This window comes from Nomascus leucogenys, chromosome 13, assembly GCF_006542625.1.
Source record: "Nomascus leucogenys isolate Asia chromosome 13, Asia_NLE_v1, whole genome shotgun sequence".
Classification (NCBI taxonomy): domain Eukaryota; kingdom Metazoa; phylum Chordata; class Mammalia; order Primates; family Hylobatidae; genus Nomascus; species Nomascus leucogenys.
The window spans coordinates 7,406,843-7,415,127 of record NC_044393.1 but is presented as its reverse complement, the minus strand read 5'-3'; the positions used below and the strand labels follow the sequence as shown (position 1 = coordinate 7,415,127).

The 8,285-nt window shown below is 53.8% G+C and overlaps 1 pseudogene across 1 annotated transcript; it reads right to left on the bottom strand.

Moving 5' to 3' along the window:
* Window positions 1–2,067: 2,067 nt before the first annotated feature.
* LOC100581959 lies at window positions 2,068–3,901 on the bottom strand (annotated as a pseudogene). The gene has a single exon (XR_120809.4). The product of XR_120809.4 is annotated as a zinc finger protein 358-like (transcript).
* Between the last annotated feature and the right edge of the window lie 4,384 nt (window positions 3,902–8,285).

The following is an 8,285-nucleotide window of genomic DNA, read 5'->3' as shown; positions in this document are numbered from 1 at the left end:
GAACCTCCCAGTTGGACTGGAAAAAGGTTTAGCTCCTCTCTTTATCCTGCAAGGAAGCTCTGCAGGAAACTCTCCAAGAGGACAATAAGCCCCCTTGCCTTTGCAAAAACATTTTAATACCTGTTATTTTCAGCTGATTCCCGCAGAGATCGGCAGCACCGGTTTTGAAGGCCACGTGTACTCCAGGTAAGGAGGACACAGGTGCAGGGGCCAACTGCCTGTGCTTGCTCCCTTACTCACTTGTCGTTTTAACTTCTTTGTGCCTCGATTTTCCCATCTGCGTAATGGGGGTAATAAAATGTACCTCCAGACCAGGCGTGATGGCTCACGCCTGTAATCCCAGCACTTTGGGAGGTCGAGGCAGGAGGATCACCTGAGGTCAGGAGTTAGGGGACAGCCTGGCCAATATGGCGAAACCCCATCTCTACTAAAAATACAAAAATTAGCCAGGCATGGTGGCTCATGCCTGTAATCCCAGCTACTCAGGAGGCTGAGGCACGAGAATCGCTTGAACTTGGGAGGCGGAGGTTGCAGTGAGCCGAGATCGTGCCACTGCACTCCAGCCTGGGTGACAGAGCGAGACTGTCTCAAAAAATCAAAAAATCAAAAATAAAAAAAAGTACCTCCGATGGCTGTTAGGATGACGAAGTAGTTAATACAGCTGCTCAAGCAGAGTGGCGCCTGACACATTGTGAGCCCTCGGTTGTACTCGATGCTGTTGTGTTTAGCAGAGTAAGAAAGACTGTGAACAACTGAGTGGCCAATTCAAGCCTGCTTACCTTGCTAATGGGAGAACTGGGCTGAGCAAGTTCTCCTGTCTATAAATTCTATGGGCTTTCATTGTACTTCAGGAGTCCCCAGTATGGGATATTTTTGGACCAGAAAATTGAAATGCCAGTGGTACCTTTGAGGACCCCTGGCATTTCATTCCAGATGGAACTAGTAAACATCCGGTGGAGGGGGGCAGGGAATTATCTCAGACTCAAGAAGGATCATTCTCATGAAGACAGAAAGTGTCTGCATCCATAGGGTATGGTCCGCTCTTATCTCAGTTCTGTGGAGAATCTTGACAATTTTGTTCTAGAGCAGTGATGCCTCCATTGGTACCTCGAGGGGACACTGAAAATGTTTGGGGAACTCTTTGATTGTCACAATGGCCAAGGGGCAGCTGGTGACATTCATGGGCAGAGGTCATGGATGCTAAATGTCCTTCAAGATGCAGAGCAGTCTTCCGCCCACAAAGGCTGTCCCGCCTCCCATATGACTTGGTGTTTTGTTTTGTTTGAGATGGAGTCTCACGCTGTTGCCCAGGCTGGAGTGCAGTGGCATGATCTCAGCTCACTGCAACCTCCATGTCCCGGGTTCAAGGGATTCTCCTGCCTCAGCCTCCCAAGTAGCTGGGATTACAGGCACCCACCACTATGCCTGGCTAACTTTTGTATTTTTAGTAGAGATGGGGTTTTCCATGTTGGCCAAGCTGTTCTAGAACTCCTGACCTCAAGTGATCTGCCTGCCTCGGCATCACAAAGTGTTGGGATTACAGGCGTTGAGTCACCATGCCCGGCCTCCCACATGACTTTGAAACCACCCTTAGCCATTCCTGTAGGCAAAGAACCAGTTTCTCATTATCCAAGTCTAGAACCCAGTTACATATAACATTGAAATACAAACTATTTTTGCATACTTTTAATAGTCACTGATTTTTTTTCAGAAATATAACTACTGGATAAATGAGGGGGAAATAGGTTTTGTTTTGTTTGAAATTTTACGAAGAGCTGGCCATTTTGCAGATTCTTGTCACCAACGGCACCACTGCTCCGCCTTGAATGTTGTCTCCCCTGAGCTCTGAGTCCCAGGGCAGATGCTACCCTTCTCACCCTGTGTCCTAGCTCCAGTCACACACACTGGTCCAATGTGGGCTGGCACAGAAGACTGCAGGCCTGGGGGTGCCCAGCACTGGGACTGGATATCAGAACACCTGACTTCAAAGTCTGGTTGGAGCACTTTCTAGCTGTGTGCCCTTGGGTAAGTCTTTTTTTTTTTTTTTTTTTTTTTTTTTTTTTTTTTGGCAGTGGGAGGATTTTACTAACTGCACAACACACAACTTCCCCAGGTCCCCGAGGATGCCGGCGTCTCCTTCAGCCATCAGGCCCCAGCAGTGCCCCTTGCTCCTGTACCCACTCTGGACTCTTGCCGGTAGGGAGGGCTGGGCTGACAGTGCCACGAGTGGGAGAGCAGGGGTCAGGGCAGGACACAGGGTTGGGATCAGGGCTGGGCACAGGATCAGGGTCTGGACTGGGCACAGGATCAGGGTCTGGGCTGGGCACAAGGTTGGGACCAGCGTCGTGCCCAGCCTTCGGGTCAGAAGATTCCACAGGAGTAGGGCTGGGGTTGGATCTGGAGCCGGGGAGGGGTTTGGAGCTGGGATCCGGCAGAGTGCCCGGCCTAGAGCCAGGGTCAGGGTTGCAGCCAGAGCTGGTGCCGGGGCTGAGGCCCAAGCCAGAGCCGAGCACAGAAACAGCATCAGGACCCAGGAGGGGGACCTGCCCCTCATCATGGATGCAGGGCTTAGGCCAGGCCCGAGGCCCAGGCCGCACCCTCATGCACCCGTTTGTGCTTGGTGAGGCTGGAGGCCTGGCCAAAGGCCTTCCTGCAGAGCTGACAGCGATAGGGACGCTCGCCCGAATGCACGCGCAGGTGCTGGAGCAGCACTGAGCTCTACCCGAAGGCCTTGGAGCAGTGCGGGCAGGCGTAGGGCCGCTAGCCGCCCGTGTGGATGCGCAGGTGGTGGTGCAAGCTGGAGCTCTGCCCGAAGGCTTTGCCGCAGTGGGGGCAGCCGTAGGGGCGCTCGGCCGTGTGTGTGCGCTGGTGCTGCAGCAGAGCCGAGCTCTGCCCGAAGGCCTTGCCGCACTGCGGACACGGGTAGGGCCGCTCGCCCGTGTGCGTGCGCAGGTGTTTGAGCAGCGCAGAGCCCTGGCCGAAGCCCTTGGCGCACACCTGGCACTTGTGGGGCCGCGGGCCGCCGTGCGTGCGCAGGTGCTGTGCCAGGAGCGAGCCGTGCCCAAAGGCCTTGCCACACACCGGGCAGTGGTGCGGCTTCTCCCCGCTGTGGCTGCTGCGATGTTTCAGCAGCGTGGAGCGCCAGCCGAAGGCCTTGCCGCAGGCCGCGCACTGGTACGGCCGCGCCCCGGTGTGGATGCCACGGTGCTGGGCCAGGGTGGCACCGTGGCTGAAGGACTTCCCGCAGTCGGGGCAGCGGTACGGCGATGCTGGCTCAGCCCGGAGCTGCGGCGGAAGGCTCGCCCGCAATCCGGGCAGGAGAAGGGCCCCGGGGCGGGCTGGCGGGGGCGGGGAGCACCGTGGGGCTGGTGGCCAAGACCTGGGGGGTGGCAGTGAGGCCAGAGGAGATGGGGTCCACGTTTGGATCGCCGGGGCTGAGGGTGTCGCTGTTAGGATCGAGAATCAGGGGTACGGGGCCAATCACATCTGGATCGAGGTCGAAACTCGAAGACATGGGGTCGGGATCTTGGGGTTCCGAGCCCGGAGCTTCGGCGTCGGGGTCCAGATCCTCCGAGACGGGCTCCAGATCTTCATAGCTGGGGTCCACGTCTTCCGCGACAGTGTTGAGGTCTTCAGGGTCAGGCTCTGGGGCTTCAGAAACCGGGTCCAGATCTTCAGGATTGGGGTCTTGGTCCTCGGAGTCAGAGTCGAGCTCTTCATAAACGGGTCTCGGGCCTTTGTGGCCTGGGTTCCTGACCAGGACTGAGCGCCGCATTTCAGGCGTGGATGTGCCAGCAACTTCTGGGGCAAGACCCGGCGCCCCTCGCCCCTGCCCGGCCCGCCGAGCCCGCGCCGGCCGCCGGCGCCCCCCGGGGCCTGCAGGAAGCCCCCCACCCGCCGGCCACCCTTGGGTAAGTCTTTGGTCATGCTGAGCCTTAGTTTCTTTCACTGTAAAATGGGATCCTAAAGTGCCAACTTGGCGGGGTGTAGTGGCTTCACGCCTGTAATCCCAGCACTTTGGAAGGCTGAGGGGAGGTGGGTCACTTGAGGTCAGGAGTTCGAGACCTGCCTGGCCAATATGGTGAAACCCGGTCTCTACTAAAAATACAAAAAATTAGCCAGGCGTGGTGGCAAGCATCTGTAATCCCAGCTACTCAGGAGGGTGAGGCATGAGAATCGCTTGAACCCAGGAGGCGGAGGTTGCAGTGAGCTGAGACAGTGCCACTGCACTCCAGTCTTGGTGACAGAGCGAGACTCTGTCAAAAAAAAAAAAGTGCCATGGGGTGGATATGAGGGCACAAGGAGATCATGGGGGCCTGTGCTCAGCCTGGCAACAGAAGCACACAATTTACACCTGTTATAAAAGAGGAAAGGCCAAATGAATGGAGGAATGAAGGGAGTGGACCTTGAGATTGCGTGCATTTTCTATTTTTTCCATGGCATGAGGTGGTGTTTAGGGAGTCAGTGGTGTTGGTGAGAACACACACACAGCAGGATAAGAACAGGTGGGTCCTTCTGTTGATCCATGTCCTTCCCCTCCCTTGGCCTTCCTCCATCTCTCTCTCTCTCGGCCCCCTCCTCCTCCCACCACTCCCCATCACTCTCTCAGGATGAATGTGAGGGAAGCATTGAAACCCCCTGGCTAGCCCTCACTGCAGCGTGGCCTCGAGGAGCAGAGGCCACACCTGAGAGCAGGAGGGCCTGGATTCACGTCCCGAAGCCACTGTTCCCTGGCGGGGTGACCTGGAACTCTTGATTCTGTTTCCTCCCTGGAATTCCCCATTACCTCGTCATACCTTCACATCCACTGTATGAGGTTGGTACTTTAGGATCCCCATTTAGCAGCTAGAGAAACAGAGGCTCAGGGTAACTAAAGAGTTCCTGCCTTGGAGGGTTGGGAGGATGAAATGGGTTCCGTGTGCAAGTTGCTTGGCCCAGTACCTGAGGACAAGGGATGGTCAGTAAACAAGTCCCTGTGCCCTCCCTCCTCCTTTGTCCTCCTTTTGTTTCTGGGCTATGATTCACACCTGGGTTATGGGGTCTTCAGAAATCCTTTATTTTCTAGGCACCAGAGGGCTGTCAGAACAGGGACAGGAGACAGGGGAGCTGGAATGGAGTCATGGAGAAGTTGATCACGGAGGCCACTCAAGTGTCTCCACCTGTGGAAACTCATGCTGGCTCCTGGATGCAGGCGTGTGCAGCAGGTGAAGGGATTGAGGCTGGCGAGAGGGATCCCAGGCAGAAAGAAAGGCAAGAGCAAGAGAGCAGGGCATTCATAGGGGGCTGCAAGGAGCCACTTGCCAGACACCAGTGACTGATCAGCTCCGGAGGACATGCCATGGTCAGAGATGCCCCATCTGTCTTGTTCTCAATAAGGACACCCTGCTTGACTGAGAATTATGGTGAGATCAACCCAACGGCCTCAAATTCCAGGGACCTGCAGATGGATACTAGTATCCTTCAATATCAAGATTCTGGAATTCTTGCCTCTCTATTTATTCAAATGGATTAACTGAGAACCTACTTTGTGCAGACAGCATTCTCAGTGCTGGGATACAAGCATGAACAAGACAAGGTCCTGGCCTTCTGTCTTAGTCCATTTGGGCTACTGTAACAAAATACCTTAGACTGGGTGGCTTATAAACAACAGAAATGCATTGCTTGCAGTTCTGTAGACTGGGAAGTCCCAGACCTCGGCGCCAGCAGATTCTGCGTCTGAGCTCTGTGCTTCACGGTGCCTTCTTTGCCACGTCCTCCCATGGCCAGAGGGCAAAAAGCTCCCTTAGGGCTTTGTTATAAGGGCAAGAATCCTGTTCATGAGGGTGGGGACCTCCCTAACCCCAAAGACCCCCTCTTAGTACCATCAGCCTGAGGATCCAGTTTCAACACATGGATATGAGGGACACAGACATTCAGACCTAGTGGCCTCTAGGATGGCTGTGATGCTAATGGAAGCAAAAACGGTGTAAATCAGAAAGGCAGGATTTCCCTCCACTCAATCCGGTGACAAACTTCTTTTCCTGTCTCACTTTACAGGCAAGGAGACTGGTCCTTTGCCTAGATCCCACAGCCAGAGAGGGGCGAGGCAGGATGGAAACCCTGGTCTGTGTCCCTCAGAGCCTGGGCCCTGGGATGTGTGAATCTCTTCTGGCTTCTGTAACAAATAACCACTAACTGGCTAGAAACAGCACAACTGTAGCATCTTACAGTTCTGGAGGTCAGGAGTCGGAAACGGGCCTTGCTTGGCTAAAATCAAGGTGTCAGCAGGAAGGCACTCTCCCTGGAGGCTCTAGGGGAGAATCTTGTTTCTTGCCTTTTCCAGCTTTTAGAGGCTGCTGCATTCCTTGGCTCATAGCCGCCTCTTCCATGTTCAAGGCCAGCAGTGGAGCGTCCTTAAATCTCCCTTTCTGACTCTGGCCCTCCTGTCTCCCTCTTATGAGGATCCTTGTGATGACACTGGCTCCTCCGGATCAGCCAGGATCACCTCCCCACTTGGAGATCCTTGACTTCCTCACATCTGTCAAGTCCCTTCTGCCGTGTGACGTATAAGGAGGCCAAGATGCTTCTGATCTTTAAGAGACTAAAGCCCCCGAGACAAGTCTGAGGAGTCTCCTGGCTTGTTTTGATTTTGGCCAGGAAAGTTTTCCAATATCCCTGGCCTTCAGGCTGGTCCCCTAGGAGGATGGAGGGACTGAGTTGGGGAGATGTCTGTGAATGGGGGTGGGGTGGATTCACAGGTTTCAGGGGTTAGAACGCCAATGTCTTTGGGACCCATTATTCTGCCTTCCACAGTGTGGATGGTGGGAAAGCTCCTGGTTCCAGGGCGCAAACTTAGGCTGGTTCTTTAGCCTCTCTGTGCCTCAGTTTATATAATGAGGGTAAGGAGAATATCTGTTTTGTGGGGTTGTTGAAGTAGTAAAGGAGTTGGTAATTGAAAAGTGCTAAGCGTATGCCAGGCACTGTGGACACATGTGCTGTACCTTTTGGGGGGGCGCATCCCTCCCCCACCTGCTACCACCCCACCCAGGCTGGCACGCAGTGGTGCAATCACAGCTCACTGCAGCCTTGACTTTCCGGGCTTAAGTCATCCTCCCACCTCAGCCTCCGGAGTAGCTGGGACCACAGGTGCACACCACTACACCTGGCTAATTTTTAAATTTTTTGTAGAGACAGGGTTTTGCCATGTTGTCCATGCTGGAAGTCCATATGACATTGAAGTTCTCTTTCAGTTTTGACATCTGATCCATCTATGGCTGTGTGTGTGTGACAGTGTGTGTGTGTGATTGTGTGTGTGTGGGTGTATGTGTGCACACGTCCTTATGGGGATTGAGGGTGGGTGGAACAGAGACTGGGAGAGACACTTTGTGAAATGTTTATATTTTATGCCTTTTGATGTAATTCCAACTAGATCTTAAATCATGCAGCAGGAAGCTCCTTAAAATTTTTAATTTGTTGTTTTTCTTAGAAATGATTATTTCCACATTGCGCCCAGAGACACTCGTGTCTCGTCCTGCCTCCCATCCTTGTGCTGTTCTAAAACGTCCCCAGGCAGCGGTTGTTTACTTCTGCCAATCAGGTGGGCTTTGCACAAACCAATGCTTTGGGCCCAACCCACCCTGTCGTCCTGTGAAGCTGTAATATCTTTGGGAAGATTTTTATAGCTTGTCCCACATTGGCTGGGGCTGGGATATTTAGAAGAAGGCCAACCTGTAGATTCCTTGCTAAAAACCACATGGTATTTTACAAGATGGGTTGAGAGGGAGAGCTGGGGCTGGGTGTGGGGCGGCATAGAGCTGGATCCTTGGGGAATCTTCTCTGTGTTTAATTTAATTTTTGACGCCGAGAGCTTGATCCTGGTTTTGAAGAACAGTGGAGTACAAGAATAAGAAAAAAATCACATAAATTTAATTAGAACGGAGGAAAGAGACGCTTTTGATCTTTAAGAAACTAAAGCTCCAAAGAAGTCCAAAGTGTGTCCCTGGCCTTTAAACTGATAACCCAGGAGGACAGAGGGACAGAGCTGGGGGAATATTTGAGATGGGGCGGGGGGTGAGGGTGGGCTAATGCATGACCCACAGGCTGACTTCAAAGGCAAGCTCTTTACAAGCAAGCAAGGACACCAAGGGTCTGTGAGGGGTGCGGGGATGCCTCTGGGGGCTGGGCCTGCAGGAATTTCACACCATCACAAGGCACCAGCGGCAAGACGGGCTCAGAGAAAGGACTTGAGGCCACGGTCGCACAGGGTCCCTTTGCAGGGGACACCTCCTGAGGGTCGGGAGGGGGTA